Below are 17,353 nucleotides of genomic sequence, written 5' to 3'. Positions count from 1 at the left end.
GGGCTTCAGTAAGATCGGTTTATTGTCTGACAAACTGCTCCCTCTCTCTGTTGAGAGACTCGATAAAAGATGACTGCATCTAGTCATTGTTGGCTGGGTGTTTATTGACTCAAAGGGCCACATTTAAGGGGGACAAGATTAGTGATGGTCCAGTTTCATACAGCAAGTCAGCCTCCTGGTTGTTTGGTTGGACGGTCAGTGAGGACTGCAGGACTATCCCACAATGCAACACGTGCCATCTAAATGTCCGGTTACGTCTGGCCGAGTGTGTTCACAAGTCCAATCCGACTCTAGTTCTGTTGGAGCAGAACAAAATATTAGATGGATTTTTCAAATAGGTTCAGATTGCAGATACCAGTGTCACAGTGTTTACAAATTCATATTCATAGATCTGCAGAGTCTAGTTGTAATGGGAGCAACTTCAGAAGTGTCACTTCACAGATCAGAGAAGTAGCTCTGTATTTTTTTTTAGCCTTAGGAAAATCTTGTTCTTGATTTTGTATACAAATTTAAATAAAATTATCCAAGATCATACAGTAGGAATGATGTGAATTTTGTTTAGTTGTGGATTTTGCTGTCAGTGTTAATAATTAACACTCGTACCCCAAAGCTACGTAGATGTCAGTATTTCCATGCTTAAACTAGGCACAAAGGTAAGATTTGAATCTCAACAACATAGCAAGGAATTTTATGTTTGGCATGCCACTTCTGCCACCGAGCAGTTGCTAAAAGAAGCCTTCCATTTTTTTTTTATTAAATAAGGTGAATGCATATTGCGTACAGTGAAATGTTAAACTTGAGATAACTGTCTCTTCCACTTGTCCTGTACTTTATTTTGCTAGATAACTGGGTCCTGGCACACCTCTGAGAAAAAAAAATGCATTGGTTCAGGATAAAAAGGAGATAATGGCTGAGAGATCCTCTAGCTGAAAGAGCACATGGCATTAGCACTGTAATAGCATATGGATACTGCTTTGATCCACGGCTGGGTTGGAGAAGTCGATTGAGTGATAAGACATTCAGTGAAGAGCTTCCACTGTATCTAGCTATATTTAGAGCACAAACATCATTACAGTATTTAAGAAATTGCTCTGTAGTTTGACTCATCTTCAGAGAAAATATGTAAATAATTATTCACTGATGAGTTGAAAACAACACACACACCACTTGCTTTGTCTCTTTTTGTGGTGCAGGGAATCAGTTGCCCCGAAAATCCAGTTCCAAAGAAAAAAAGTCAGTTCCCGCACACACTTATCACCTCTGCATTGATTTATTTAAAAAGAGTCAACGTTTCGGTCACAAGGACCTTTTTCAAGACATATCAATTGTAAAGTGACATTAGTGCTTAAATACAGCCCATGATTGCATAACAGTCGGATGTTTTGCTCTTTAGCAGTGTCAGAAGGATTTTGGATGTGTACGATTATGGATGATGTGTGTTTTGACAATCGAGGGAATCTTAAATGAGTGAGGTGTTGTATGGGATCATGGACACGCCTCCAACACAGCTGTGGACTGTTATGCAATCATGGGCTGTATTTAAGCACTAATGTCACTTTACAATTGATATGTCTTGAAAAAGGTCCTTGTGACCGAAACGTTGACTCTTTTTAAATAAATCAATGCAGAGGTGATAAGTGTGTGCGGGAACTGACTTTTTTTCTTTGGAACTGGATTTTCGGGGCAATTGATTCCCTGCACCACAAAAAGAGACAAAGCAAGAGGTGTGCGTGTTGTTTTCAACTCACCTTGGACTCGTAAGGACTCCCCTTCCTCTCAACGCAGCACCCGCAATTAAACAACCCACGCATTGAATTAGTAATCATGTCTGATCCTGTTGAATTCGCTAAAACTTTTGAATTCACACCAGAAGATTATGAAAGAATATTCGATGAATGTGAACCATGGACAAACAAGACTGGACCAGATGATTCTCTTCGAAAACTGGAAAACCTGACCAGAAAGGAAACAAGAATTAATCTACACAGAGTTTCCCTGAGCAACTGTTTTGCTAAGAAAATTATACCCCGAGGTTTAAGAATTCAAAAGGATCCTACTCTCTGCAGAGACAAGGAGCCCTTCTGTAAACGATGGACTGAAATTCTAAACAAATGCTCAATCGATCTAATGGCATTAATCGTCAGTGAAATCAAAGAGGACCTGAAAAAAGTTCACACGGAAATTGAGGCAGTAAAAGCAGAGATTAAACAAACAAGAGACACAACAAAATTCAACGAAATCATGGAGATGGTCAAGAAATTGAAATGCGAACTAGAAGAGACCCTGATGGCGAAAAAAATTGACAAATTCAAACGGGATGAAGATGACTATAAAAACAAAAGGGTTTATACTTGGCAATACAAGAATCCAGCACGCACAAGAACCTTTGTAAACAAAAGGAATATTCCATCTACCACTTCATCGGAAAGTGAATATACGTCGGATGGATCAGTGACGTCACAAGTTTTTTTTTTTTAAGCCAAAAAACAGGGCGGAACGAAATACACAGAAAAAGACCAGACGGGGCAAGAAACGACATGGACCAGTTCCGGCAGAACAGGCCAAAGACGAGACAACAAGGGCGGAGAATGTGATCAATTTATCAAGTAAGACACTGGACACTAACCGTCTGTCTCTGTTAAATAAGGGGTTGTCCTTTGTCCCATACTACACAGATGGCAAATTTGATGCGAAAGTCGATTTTTTTTTTTAAAGTTTACGAGAACTCTCAGACTCAAAGAATTCTTTCATGCTCCAACAGGCCAAAACAACACGGGAAGTACAGCGCAGACCCTTCTTTCCCATTTAAAGGTAAAAGTACATTTGTACCACCAAACAGGCGAAACCCTCCCATTGACACTTTTTGCAGACTTGTTAGCTCGGACATTGAAAGGATTTATAAACAAAGGGAATACTCAATGTATGATAACTTGACAAAGGCGGAGAGAGAGGCCTTGAAAGACTTGCAATCAGACAAGAATCTCATTATAAAACCAGCGGATAAAGGAGGGGCGGTTGTGCTACAAGATGTCAGATTACAAAACCGAAATTGAGAGACAACTCAGAGATGAAAAGTACTACCACAAGTTGAAGGATGATCCTACATGCACCTACCAAAGTGAGGTTAACCAATTTCTGGAAAAGGCTGTAAATAGAGGCGTCATATCTAAGAAAGAATTTGACTTCCTATATGTTAAATCACCCTCCATTCCGGTACTGTATACCCTACCAAAGATCCACAAATCCTTGGAACACCCCCCTGGTAGACCAGTAGTGGCGGGCATCAACTCGGTTACAGCCCCGCTATCTGCTTTAGTGGACCATCACATTAAACCTCTTGTCTTTGAACTACCAACCTTCTTAAAAGACAGTAATGATGTCATACAATCATTAAAGACACGAGAGATTCCCGAATCAACCATCTTATGTACCTTGGATGTAGAGAGCCTCTATAGCAACATCCCACATGTAGGTGGCCTAGAAGCATTGAACTATTTTTTGGACAAAAAATGAGATCTTGATGCCTCACGCAGAAAATTTCTAGTAGAAGCAACTGAACTTGTTTTGACAAAAAATTACTTGACATTGGCATATCCTAACGAGTGACCCACAAGTTGGCGAACTTTATAAAGAACCACCTAGGATAACCTTTCGTAGAGGAAGAAAACTGAAAGACAAATTGGTACACTCAGATTGCCTCTATACCAAACCCACCCAACTATTGTCACCCTTACCAGAAGGTAATTTCAAATGTGGTCGATGCATACAATGCCAACATACAACTAAGTGCACTTCTTTCTTTCATCCTATAACAGGAAAAGAATACAGGGTTCGGGGTACAATTTCCTGTACAACCACTGGAGTTATATACCTCATCAAGTGTCCTTCTGGTAAAGTATACATCGGCATGACAACCAGATCTTTGAAGACTAGAATGGCGGAACATCGTTCTGCTATTAGAAATGCAAACAAAGACAGCCCAGTTGCCCTTCATTTTGCACATATGAAACATCCCCCGACCTCATACTGGTATACTGGTATTGAGAGAATTCAAATCCCCAGACGAGGAGGCAACTTAAAGGAAGCCCTCCTGAAACGTGAGGCATATTGGATTACTGAATTGGAGACTCTCGCACCATTGGGAATGAATGAGGACCTGGACCTCAGGGTTTTTCTGTGAAATGTCCTGTCGAATCCAACCTACTGTCAAATCCCTAAATAGATTTTTTTGACCTGTGTGTTTTATATATAAAAGGTTTTTTCTACTATGGTATAAACTATTTTATATAGAGATGGATTTCTTTTTGTCAAGGGGGGGAAAAAGGGGGGGGGGCATGTCTTCCCGAAAATAATGTTGTTTTGCACATTTGTACATGATTGATTTTCAAGTTGTAGTTGTATGGGATCATGGACACGCCTCCAACACAGCTGTGGACTGTTATGCAATCATGGGCTGTATTTAAGCACTAATGTCACTTTACAATTGATATGTCTTGAAAAAGGTCCTTGTGACCGAAACGTTGACTCTTTTTAAATAAATCAATGCAGAGGTGATAAGTGTGCGGGAACTGACTTTTTTTCTTTGAAATAATTATTCACTGGACATATGTTGCGTTCATCAAGACTACGGCCAGTTTTGCTTAACGTGCGCTATAGCTTCAAGTGTCTATACCATGAAAGTAAAGAATTCCTGATGAATGTCTTTTAAGCAAGTTTAAAGTTGCGCAGGTCTTTGAATTTTGACATGACAGTAATTTTTAGATTAGACAGCTGAGCTAGGAAGACACTTGGCAGCTGGTTGTCAGTTGAGTAGCTTTGGGGAAGAGACTTCATCGTATTAGACAGCGAAATCCGTTGTGCATTTTACGGTCTTCAAAGATACCCTTGTGAACATTATACAAAGCCATGAGAAAGTTCTATTTTAAAAAGCCTACATTTAAAGAAATGCTTGAAAGGGAAATTATAATGGTAAGTACTGTATGTCTACTATAGGCTCTTGAAATGCATAGAGGGGACCGAATTCATTGAGGATTTTGGGGGCCTACCCTAAGAAAAAAATACTTTTTTTTAATATTTCTCTTACTGTGATTTCAGATATTTTGTCGTAGTGCCATTCTGTCTTGCTGGCTATGTAAAATTACAGATGCTACTTGTATGACAAAATGATACAGCTTTGAGTACAGTTTTGAGTTTGAGAAACCCTTCCTGAGATCCTCCGATGACTTCTGAGTCTGTTGACAATGCAATTTGTTGCAATTCCTTTCTGGCTAATGTTGACTGTGTGGTTTTCTTTCCTTTGAACGCTTGTTGCTAAGACACATCAGCCTTATTTATGACACCACCATGGCAACAAACGTACCTCAAACCTTTAAGGTGTTTGTGTTGGCCTGGTGGCTTAGTTAGGGCTAAAGCGTGTACCATGCAATCGTGAATCCTGTGTTCGAAATCCAGCCTGGGACCTTTGTTGCATGTAATTCCCCTTTCTTTCTTCCATCTTTCCCATCTCCCTTCACTGCGCTCTGTCCAGTAAAGCAGAAATAGCATTAAAATAACCTTAAAAACCCCCAAACTGTAAGGCAGTGAAACACTTGGGCACGCTGAGCAAGATGCTCCTCTGATTTGTAAGTATTAAATTATTGACAAAGAGTGCACATATAATTTAGCTTATGACAGAAAGTCATTACTATTTGATCAAAAACATGTTGATAGAAGTTTATTAAAAAGTCACTTGGTTGCCTCTCAAAGCAGGTTACGTGTTTGGCAAGTAAAATAGTAGTGGAAGTGTAAATCAACTGTCCCCTTTCACATATATTAGCAATAAAGTGACACAAAGATGTAAAGCATCCCTTAACCAAAACAGATGCACCTCTGTGTTTGACTTCAGGGATGGTGTCTCTCGCAGCATGGCCGTAGCCTAATCAGTGGCCTAGCATATGGCTGATGAGCCTACAGCTCTATCATTTTGGTCCAAGCACAATTAATAGACTCAGAATGATTTGGCTCCGTGGAAATGCTTTTTTTGTGACAGAAGAGGCCTGGATAAACGTGTAGTTCATCTGACAAAAACATGAACAGTGCAGTGGCATTCAAGGTCATCGTGACATCTCAGACTTCCAGCTGGCACTCCTCAGCTCAATTTTCATCTTCATCTAATGAAACTTGGATGCCATGTCATCATTGTCTGGCAGCTTGCATAATACAGTGCAGAATGATAGATCTAACCGTTTTTTTTTTTTTACATCTCTGACAATTCTTTTTCAACTGGGATTTCTCTCAGTCAGTTAATCAGTCTGTCAGTCAGTCAGTCACTCCAGCTTTATTTTACAAAGTTAGGGAACATTTGGTTCATGTATGTTTGTGTATAATTTTATATTTACTACAAATTACACAGTTGTTTCAGGTTGGCACTGAAAGCAAACATTTCTGAGATTGAAATTCAAATTCATGAGGTTATGAATAAAACTTGGCTATGACATTTAACGCATTTAACATATTTTAAGCTAATTAACAATAGCAAATGTAGTGAATGTGTTAGCATTATGATTTAATGAAGATTATTTTGCATCTTTCATTTATACTTTAAATGTCAGTCCATATATCATTCATATTATCATTATTATATCATATTAGGTGCATTCAGGAGTTGAAAATAGCTTTGCACACAAAGTACAGTATTCCTGTTCTGATGCATAGGGATACTTCATAGAAAGGTTTTGATGAAATGTATTTTTGGCATCCCATTCACGATTCATTTGGCTGATAGACAGGCATAATAATTTTGCAACACATGTTTTCATATACACTAGTGCTTGTTGCTATTCCTGTCTCAGCTCATAGCATTTAAATGCATAGCTATTTTCACTGTTCTTTTATTTTTTCTACCCCCCCTTCATAATTATGCAAGTATATTTATTTTTAGTATATGCAGGTTTTATGATCAGCAATAGGATTGAATTCCTATGTAAGTTCAGTGTGGTTCAGATACAAAATGCAGCCGGATTATCATACAAATAAGTCATTATATTCATGGCAATATATAGGCCTATTTGAATTGGAATTTGTCATTGCTGTCCTCTTAATTAATCATGTTGGATCAGATTAGTGTAGACCTTTACGTAGACAATTATGTTTACTTTGCGCAACAGTGATCCTCACAGATAAATCCAACTGTTTATCATAAATGAGTTTTTAGGTAATAAGGTGATTACCACAATGAAGTTACAAAGGTGTCAGTGTGGCAGGTGATGAAGTGCCTAAGCGAGTGATTTACATACATGGGAGAATCGATCTAGACATGGAAGAAAGAAAGATCAAGCAGGATTTAAAATGTAACTCGATCTCTGGAAATTGGTGTGTATTTACAGTTCTTATGCTATTTTAGGAGCTTGCATGCAGCAACTTACTTTGGAAAATGTTTGTACCGACTTTTCTCCAAGGCATATGAGCAGGAAATGTGAGTAATCGTTATTACTCATCATGTTTAATTTTTGCTAAGAGCTTTGACAACAATAATGTAATTGTTAGGTAAAAGAAAAAAAAAAACATGCACTGTACAACATACAGCATTTTTTTTTTCATAAAATGCACATACAGGCATAAGTGTTACTGGACTACTAATTTATTATTTAGGGACATCAGGGAATTGAGAGTTAGTGGTAAATTTTGACCAAAATGTCCTGAGATTGAGCTTGACAAGCTCCAGATTTGACCGTTCTGATGCACTAATTAAACATGTTTTAATATTTATAGTGGCTGATTCAGAGCAGTGGGCAAAATAACAGATACACCCCATGAAAAAGGATTTTGACTTTGAAGCAACTAAATTACAATTACAAAGGCAGCTACATGGACAAATCATATTAAGATGAATACCAATTAGCAGAATGTGTCAGCTTTTAAAGAGGTCTGACAATCACCGCTTTTTTATGTGAGATTTCAAAGCAACATGAGGCAGCTAATAAAGATCCAAAAGCTTCTATTCATGGCAGAGCTGCCATTTGGAAGACGCTTGCATCCAAGGCCAGCGCACAAAGATGCATAACTTGGTGTAAGGAGTACAAAACCTTGATCCCTGAGCAATGAAAGAAAGGCTCATTTGTTCTGATGAGTTGATGTTCATCTGTTTTCCTCCATTCAGATGGGTTTATGTTTGTGGAAATAAATGATTTCTTTCAACGCTCAAAAATGTTTATCAGCATTAGCATTATTATAGTTATTACCATGAATTGATTAATTTGGGCCCTATTTAAACGATCCAAGGCGCATGGTCTAAAACGCATGGCGCAAGAGCATTAGGGCGTGTCCAAATCCAAATTGCTAGTTAAACGACGCACAATGTGGGCGCAAAGTAAGGCGCAAGGCGCAAAGGGGTTGTACTAAGTCCCTTAATTAATCACAGGTGTGTTTTGGGCATAACATGAACTCAACCAATCAGAGTGTCATCTCCCATTCCCTTTAAGAGCCAGGTGTGCTTGCACCTTGGCGTATTGCTATTTAAATGGCGGCTTCGGCAAGTCGGTTTTCTGCTCGTGAGCAATGGCGATGTGTGTGTGCGTCGGGTGAAGGTGAGATGCCTTTGCAGTTTATTTTCATGACTTTTTGTTGGGTGGTGCTTTTTACATATTTACTGCATGTTGTTTTTCTTGGTTGTAGGTTGCGTATTTAGCAATTGGCAATGTGTTATGATGGTTAATGGGACATGTACGTTGCGCATTTGGCATTGCGTAATGGTGAAAGCATATGGCTATTTGGCAACAAAATACATGTCAGGAACGAAGTAAAGTGCAAATTTTCATAGTAGATGATCCTATTTTTCTGTTTTGCATGGTAACGTTGTGTGTGTGTGTGTGTGTTTGAGAGAGAGAGCGAGAGAGAGAGACGCATCTTACTATCTGAATAATGCGGCCTTTAAATAGCATGAAAATACTGCGCCCGACTTTAAGACTTTTTAAGACCAACACGCCCATGGGCGCAAAGATGGGCGCAAGTACATTTGCTATTTAAACAACGTGGGCGCTGGGTGTGAAAATGGCAACTGCGTCGGTCGGAAACTAGCAATGACACTTGCACTGCGCTTTGCGCCGGGTGTAAGATAGGGCCCTAAAAATTGATGTTACACCTATCCACGTCCACACCCCCACACCTCATCCCCACCCTCCTAAACCTATTTTTTTTAATGATTGGGGACAAAAAAATCTTGCCTTGAATCCAAAAACTATCAGAGAGAGAGCTGAATTGAAGTTTTAATTTAAAATATCAAGACCTCATTATTGTAACACAGTTTGAGCCTACCAACCCACGCTAGAAGCAAAGGATAATGGATGACAAAGGCATGATATTAAACTACCTTTTTGAATAATAAGCGTAAGAGACCAAGGTTGCTCTTAGTTGCATAGTTGTTAGGGCATAGAATGAAAGATTTCTCTGCACGGTATTTGAAATAACATATTTTCTATATGTTACAGAGCAAAATGCATGATTTTAGGTACTCATCCCTGGTTCTATTCCCTGAGACGAAGGCTGTCCATGAATAATTAGCTCAGTTTGAGCTCACTCGTTAAGAAGCTTAGAACTGCTATGAGCTAAAGTATAAGCCGGCTTAGTGAGGTAAGTCTTGTAGACCAACTATTGACCACATGTTCTTGTGGTACACAGATATATTTCCAGTATCTTCAATAGGTGGTTTGCTTCCGCCTGATCACCTATCGGATTAAGGTGTTTTTGCACTTTAAATCATTTAGACGCAAGTTTCCACTGAAAATGCCCCACCGCTATCGTAAAGATGCCAAGTCCAGGTCCGATAACGGCTCGAAATCATTACGGTGCAGTGATTAGCATCGACCTTGACTCAAACCACCAATCGCACCAAATCCCAGCCGCCGTCACCAAATGAAGTCTTCATGACGGCGTTTCGTTCACTTTGACCACACCATGAAAAAGTAATAAACTAGTGACCCCCGTGTCAGCCTGTCCAAGTTGTGATGGAAATGTCAGTAGGATAAGAATTGTCTAATGGCCCTGTGGTCCCCGTTGCCTTTTAAAGACATCTAGATTTTCCAAGCCATTACCTTTGAGAGATGAGCACCATTCAAGAGCAAAATATCCTGTTAGAGCAGTGTTTCACACCAGCATTGTCTCACACAGAAGGGGACCTTGTTTTTGTCAGTAAATCAACATGGCCTGTGTGTCTTGTGGCTGCACGCAAGGGGGGATCACTGGCAGATCCCATCCTTCAGTTTGCCTTCATCCTCTGCGTAGTACGCTGTTTCCAGTGGTTACTGGGGCTTTCACTGACTTGGAAGATAATAGAGATTCAATTTCTGTCTATAAAATCGCTTCTGTAATGGTTTGTCACATTTAAGGATTATTTTGCATTTTTAGCATGATTGCAAGCAGACTAATTTGACAACAGCTACCTATTAAGCAGGACGAGAATAATAAACTTTTCTTGTTCCGGGAGATAGAGAATTAGGACTTTACCGCCATTAGAGCAAATGGTGCATATCACTACAGTGTACCGTATATAGCAACCAGCTAAGTGCCAATAAAATGTACCCTTTTGTAATTCAGGCGGAGATTTCTTTATCCACCATTTCCCCTTGAGATCTTTTTTAGAATTACAATAAAGCTCCATCTGTCCGTCAGTCTTGAAAGTGGTTCGTACAGCACAAGAAATTCTCAAGCCTACTTTTAATGACGTTGGAGAAAAAGTGTTTCTGGTTTTGTTTAATTGAGGATGTTTAACGTGTTTGTTTTCTGTTTTAAGTTTGTTAAGTACTTCAGATGGAGGAATGGCCCCTAGCAAATGAGTGTGCAGCTGGCTAATTTATTTGTTATACATGTAGTGCACACAACATACAATATTTACATGTAAACTAACATTCCCTTGCAGGCTTGGCTTTTCTCAGATCACACTCAGGCTAAAGGAAAATGCTAAGCTCTCAGTACAGTGTCTTACAGCTCCATAACCCGCCAATGAAGACGTATCGAAGGTGGGAATGACGCAGATGGTACTGTCAGCAGAGTTGCTTCTGCATGTATCTAAATTTGGACCAGGGCCATGTAATCTCAGTTTATAAACATGCATTAAAGATAAGCTCACAGGGAAAGAGAGGTTTTTAACTGAATTTCACATCCTAGCCACCAATTTGGCTCCCCTTTCATTTCGTTCATTTCATTACACTAGGCTGACAATATTGTGAGAAATCCTTTGTGGTGAGCTTTGACAATCTCAAAATGTACTGCAGCGTTAGTCCTTTGTATTCCTGCCGAGATTTTGCCATGTATAATACCCCAAACAATCGTCAGAATGTCACTCGTTTACAGAGGATTTTTTTTTTTTTTTTCACATCTTCATAAACTCCTTGTATGGACGCCCTGCATATTCTTTGAGGTGTAAGCAGTTTCAGAAAGGCATACTGCAAATAATTGTGATGCAGGTGTGTAGCTATAGGCCCGGCTCTGACTACATGATCAGATTCCCCTGATTTCCTGTATCCTGTTGCAGTGCCTCAAGAGAGGATAAATTTAACATGGCAAAATTTAACTCTTGTTTCTCTCAGTGATGTTCAGTACAGTCTTAATTTGAGATGTAGAGATAAAATAAAACATATTTGAGCTTGCAAATCCAGTGTTACAGTTCACTGTTCTACAGCTCACCCAGCTATTGGCATATAGTCACACTGCATCCATTATTAATCACATGGTTCTCAAGGACGAAAGTCTGTGTGAATTAGTATGCAGAGTGCTAAGATCTCTTACCAGCAGTGACTCAAAAATTAAGCATTAAAAACAGAAACAGAGTTCTTTCTATATATACTGTGTCTACATTATATCTTTCTATTGCACACAATGGCCATGGGGATTTGTTGTTTTCAGTCACATGCAAATACTCTGTTCATCAGAGATAAATATATTACCATTATTATTTTTACCATCATTTTCTTATCTGGTTTCTGACTAAGCCATTGCAAAAAAAAAAAAAAAGATTTACTGAATCTCTTGCCAAACCTTTTCTTTGCATTATATGAACAATTTTGTCATAATGATTGCTGATAGATCAAATCTTACCCAGAATTGGCCATAGAGTTTGCAATGAGATGACAAATAACAAATAAATGGAACAAATATAATTAGTTCAAAGTCATATTTAAATTTAGTGGAGCATTTCATATATCAATATCATATATTTCAGATATATTACATTATTATATTTACTGTTATTTGTGTTCTGTGTTGTACTATACACAAAGTAGTTTTTGCCTAGTTATAATCTAGAGTTGGAAAAGAAATTTGAATGCCTGTGGTGATTATGGATTCCTGGATCAGCTGATGTCATAGGGTGACTGTTCATAAACTCATATTACAATATTCACATAAAAAAAAAAGAAAATTGGGCATCTTGTTGGCACTGTTGGCTAAGGTGCATCTAACCGCAAAGCCCTGGGTTCAAATCTGGCCTGGGACCTTTGTTGCATTTCATCCTTCTCTTTCTCTCTCTGATATTTCCTGTCTCTCTTCACTGTAAAATATCTAACAAAGGCAAACAAAAAAAATCTTTAAAAAAATCTTTAAAAAAATAAAATCTTCTATCAGACTAGAATATCACTTTGCAGAGGTTCACAGATGAATTTTCAATAGAAATCCCTTATCAAAATATGGCAAGCTATTATGGTAAGTTATTAAATTATCGTGCAGATGACACAAGTCTGACTAAAGGTCTTCTTTCATGTAGTGAACTGTGGTTAAAAGGCAAGGCCCTGTCAGTACACAGTCAGTGGATGACATTCAACTAATGAATCGTCATGCTGTAATATATTCATCACCCTGCTGTTTCTGAGAACACGTTGGATTCGGATACGAAGGGATTCATCATTCTGCCAGCTACACATTTTCTGTGTATCAGTGGGCGAACAACACTAACATTTTCTGAGTAGGACCGGACATGCGACTGCTCTGAGGCATCAGGCTCAAAACTGTGCCACTTTTGCATCAGCGACAGCGTGACATGGCAGCCTCTCTTAGTGAATATGAGGAATCAATTGACCGGCAGGCAGAAAGGGATTTGGGGAGCTCAAGGAAGTGAAAGCAGTAGTCTGAAGTTCCTCTCCAATAGAGCCTCACCTACCTCTAAACCTATTGTGGCACTTAAAGGTAGCAATGGACCCTCAAGGAATTGCACACGAACAACAACATCTAATGGTGAAAGCATCCTTTAATCCGCCTGGAAAGAGCCGAACCCTTACTGTGCATTCAGAGATTCTGGCAGTACTGTAACCTTTCACCCGTAAATGCTGCGCACTCTGTTGTCTCTGGTGGTGTAAGGACTTTTCGGAAGGGGTCTTGCTCTTCGAAGGGGACGTACTCTTGACTTTCATGCAGTTCCACAACTACAGTATGTGAGGGAGGAGGACTCCAACTGAGGAGGAGGAAAGTCACAATGCCAGCATGTTAAATGTTATTAGTCTAAAGATAATCTTATGAACGCTGCATGACTCATGTTAACTTGAGGAAACTACCATCTGCCACCAGATTTGCGTCTTTTGTACCTCAAAGACCCATAAGAAGAATGCTAGATGCAGAGAGAGAAATCCCCAGTGCCAACTCATTTAGGCTCACCATCAACCGCTGATTGAAATGTCTTTGAACTTGAGATTCACAATTGATTTTCTTTAAGTTGCTTTAATGGGGTGGTGCTGCCCCCCTTTTATCCCCCTCCCCCCTCCCTCTTTTTCCCCTTCTCCTTCTCATTAAATTTGAATGTGAGATGGGCGTGTTTTAATCCAAATGAAATGATCGCAGCTTCCCCTCAGCTATTCTGTTGTGACACATTTCTCCTGTCCTACTCCCTAGCGTCGTTGGCTGAAGTCATCATTGTTTCTCACGTCCCACTGTGTAACCACAAACAGAGTCACCTAATATTATGTGTCACTAACACCGGAGCGGGCACCCTGCTGCTTCACTGATTTTGCAGATAGGCTGCTCCTCAAAACGATTTTCAGCACAGGCGACTTGATCCCCAGAGGCTGATACTATCGTTAGGCCCTCAAGTGCAGGACACTTAACCTGGCCAGTTAATCACCCATGCTAATGATGTCTGCTGGGAGCCCATATGCTGTACATCAGAGGCCAACAATGAACAGCTTTTTTCTAAGTCACCAATTCATATCTACTGTATAATCATGGTATGCGTCATGCCAGTTGAGAAGTGTTTGCTGATTAGCTGAGAAGAGGATAGCCAGCCAACCATGATATTCTTTGATATTTATAGATTATTTTACACAATTTAACTTTTCTTAAGATATTGGATCCTATTATTGGTAGTAACACAGTTTTTGTTTATGTGCGTCTATTATTTTTTGGGGGGCGAAAGTTTTATGATCAGATTAGATCGGATATAACACACTTTTCTTTTTCACTTTTTTTAGATACACTCTCCAGATCTTTTTTTGCTGAAAGAGACAAAGGTGCGAGTTTCGTGTTACAGACTGTTTATTGATTCCAAATGATGAGGTCCTTTTTCATGCAAAGCGTATTAATTCTTTACATTGTATTGATTTGCTATAAACCGATTTCTTAACAGTGCATCTCTATAAAATATGAAAACTCTGCACTGTCCCCTTAGCCCATTTAAGTCTGCACATTGAATCTCATATTGAATTCCCTTTGAATATCTGATTCAGTCATACAATTACCATTCATCTTCTCTCAAGGTCTGCCATTACAGGGGTTACAACAACCCTAATTGAATCTTCGTCTAGTCTGCCCATTTATTCTGTGATCAGGAAGGATGGCCACTAAATCAAGAATTAAATTGTAAGGATCCATAAGACATTATATGGGCATAGTTGGGACATGTAAGCACATTTAACTTCAACATAGATCTTGTCCCATAATTACAAAACGTGCTTGTGAAAACTGAGTCCATGTTGAATTATATATTCAGTTTTGCATGTATATTCGGGTACTCTATTCATATTCAGATGTATTATTTTGCTTTCTCATTCTTCTGTGTAAATAAACCCACACATGTAGTCTGATGTATACAATCTGTTTTATCCTCTCCGCCTCTCCGCTTTGAGGCAAGAGACTGAATGCGCACAAATCTGTAGCAGTCATGTTTTGATTTTCTCTGTTGGCATACTATAGATTTCCTGGGTTGCCCTCAGATTTTCTATTGTGTTTAGGTGGCAGGTGGTGATTTCTAAAATTGCTTGGGAAAATCCATCGGTTGTCTAGGTATACTTGTCACATTACATTTATTACTTTACGCCCCTCCCATGCTGTGAAATGCCTTCCAGTAACATCTCTCTGATTTTTTTTTTCTAACACTGCTCAGAAAGACTGCATAAAAAGAATGCTGTTGCCATGAGCCTTGCTTCTCCTGCTTAATAGAATATTTCCAGTGGTGTAATTCGACCCGCCAGGCTCTAACTGCAGTAGTCTAAGACTGGCTGCAGCCCTATAGAGCAGTCCAGAAGCTTATATATGACACTGTCAATCAAATTACCATAAAAGACAAAAATACAGGTATGCAACCCAATGCTTACCTAATGACAGCCAGTCATTTTGGAGCTCAGTTACTCAAATTAATGCAAAAAGTATATAATCTGCAAATGAGTCCAATTTGCCACTGCATTAATCAATCAGTAGTTTGTTTGGTTGGTCTGCCTGATAATGCTGCTGAATGTCTGGTTGGTTATTACAATAATAGTGACTATAATGAGTGACTATAACATATATATAGTGACTATAATAACAATGACTAGGCCATTTGGCATGTTTTGTGAAAAAATAAATTGTATCTCTTAAAGTAACTAATGGTGCAACAACCCATGATGTAAACTGTGCAGAATAAGAGAACTAGTCATTTGCCTTTTCAAATGAAAGAACCAGAAGGTCACCAGTTTCAAATCCCCAGACTGTCTGGGAACATCTAGGAAAGAGAGGTGAATGACAAACCCTCTCCCCTCCCTCAGCAGCTACTCAAGGTGCTGTTGAGCAGTTTGGCAGCAGGGCGGCAGAGTGGGTCAGTGGGGGACACTGTCCTTCATTGAGCCTCTGACACTGAATACCTGCCAGATCCAAGGGCATTGTGGTATCGCTGGCCCACAGAACTTGAATGGTCCTTCCACTGTTTGCCATGGTAATTCGCTAGTACAGCATAAAATGGAGATTATGGAATCTTAAGGGTTAGTTGCTATGGTGACAACTCAAGTCTGGGCATTAAGGGCATAAACTCTGTGACACTGCTTGACAATTGTGCAGATGTGTCTCTTGGCAAACTGTCAAAACTCAACTGAAAGCTAACGTTAGCGATGAGGCCAACATAGCATTATCAAAGACACTTCTCTCTCTAGCTCTTCTAGTCAACATTAGCATGTTAGCAATCCATGGCAGCAAGAGAAACTCCTTTGGTTCTTGATGCAAAACTTCTCACCTCAGTGACTTGCCATAAGACGGTTTATACAGTGGTTCACATAAATACATTATACATTATACAATGGTTCACATAAAAATGGCCGCTGTTCCGACTGGTCTGGAACGTTGATTTGAATGGGAACGACCGTTCTTTCCATTCAAGTTCTGTGAGCTGGCCTTTCACTCTGACTCTCCTAGAGGGGGGGAAGTGTAAAGAGAATATCCCTATAGAGATCAAGGTACAACATCATCATTATTAGTAGTAGTAGTAGTAGTAGTAGTAGGTCTACTAGAAAGAGTAGTGTCCAACTGTAGAAAACTGTTTTTACTGGGCATGTGCCAGGTGTGAATCTGTATAACTGAGCATGGCATGGCAAAGGACCATAGCATACACGCTTGCCATCTTTCCTGGATTAATAAATGTAAAATAAATAAATAAAAAATACATTGGAATTACTAGTAATACACAAGCAATATGCATATAAAATGGAGGACTTATTGTCTTATTGTAATATAAAATGTAGTCTATACGCCCAATGCAGTGTTGTCTGAAATACCAGTAAAAGTGTTTCTCGCTTTGAAAGATTTGTTATAGAAAATGTAGTCAGAGCTCCCCATTTGTCTCCTCTGATTGCCTTATTGAAATGTAGTTTTTATTTTATCTGCTGACTGCAAAAGTTCTTTTTGTATAGAAACCCCTCTCTGATATCATTTTTTCTATAAATGCAGTATATAGGCCAACTAGAGACCACAAAATTGGATTGCAGCAGTGGTAATTCCTTTGCAGTGCAAGGACTTTAGAGATCAGTTGTGACTTGTTGGCTTGATAGATGTGGGAGCCTGTACATCTCCAGGGTGCCCAGGCCCAAATGTAGTTGCCTATTCCGTGTATAATGTAGTTACATCATTGAGTGCAACCCTCCAACTCTTACTG

At 39.2% G+C, this 17,353-nt stretch overlaps 1 long non-coding RNA gene across 1 annotated transcript; it reads left to right on the top strand.

Moving 5' to 3' along the window:
• Nucleotides 1–2,500: 2,500 nt before the first annotated feature.
• LOC139661343 (uncharacterized) lies at nt 2,501–4,322 on the top strand. The gene is made up of 3 exons (XR_011696590.1): nt 2,501–2,606; nt 2,762–2,811; nt 3,816–4,322. It is a non-coding gene; the product is annotated as an uncharacterized lncRNA (long non-coding RNA).
• The last annotated feature ends 13,031 nt before the right edge of the window (nt 4,323–17,353 follow it).

This window comes from Centroberyx affinis, unplaced genomic scaffold (assembly GCF_046629955.1).
Source record: "Centroberyx affinis isolate AG114_WGS23_722 - 3 ecotype Tasmania unplaced genomic scaffold, CSIRO-AGI_Caff_v1 ptg003519l_1, whole genome shotgun sequence".
NCBI lineage: Eukaryota > Metazoa > Chordata > Actinopteri > Beryciformes > Berycidae > Centroberyx > Centroberyx affinis.
This window is presented reverse-complemented; position numbering and strand designations above follow the sequence as displayed.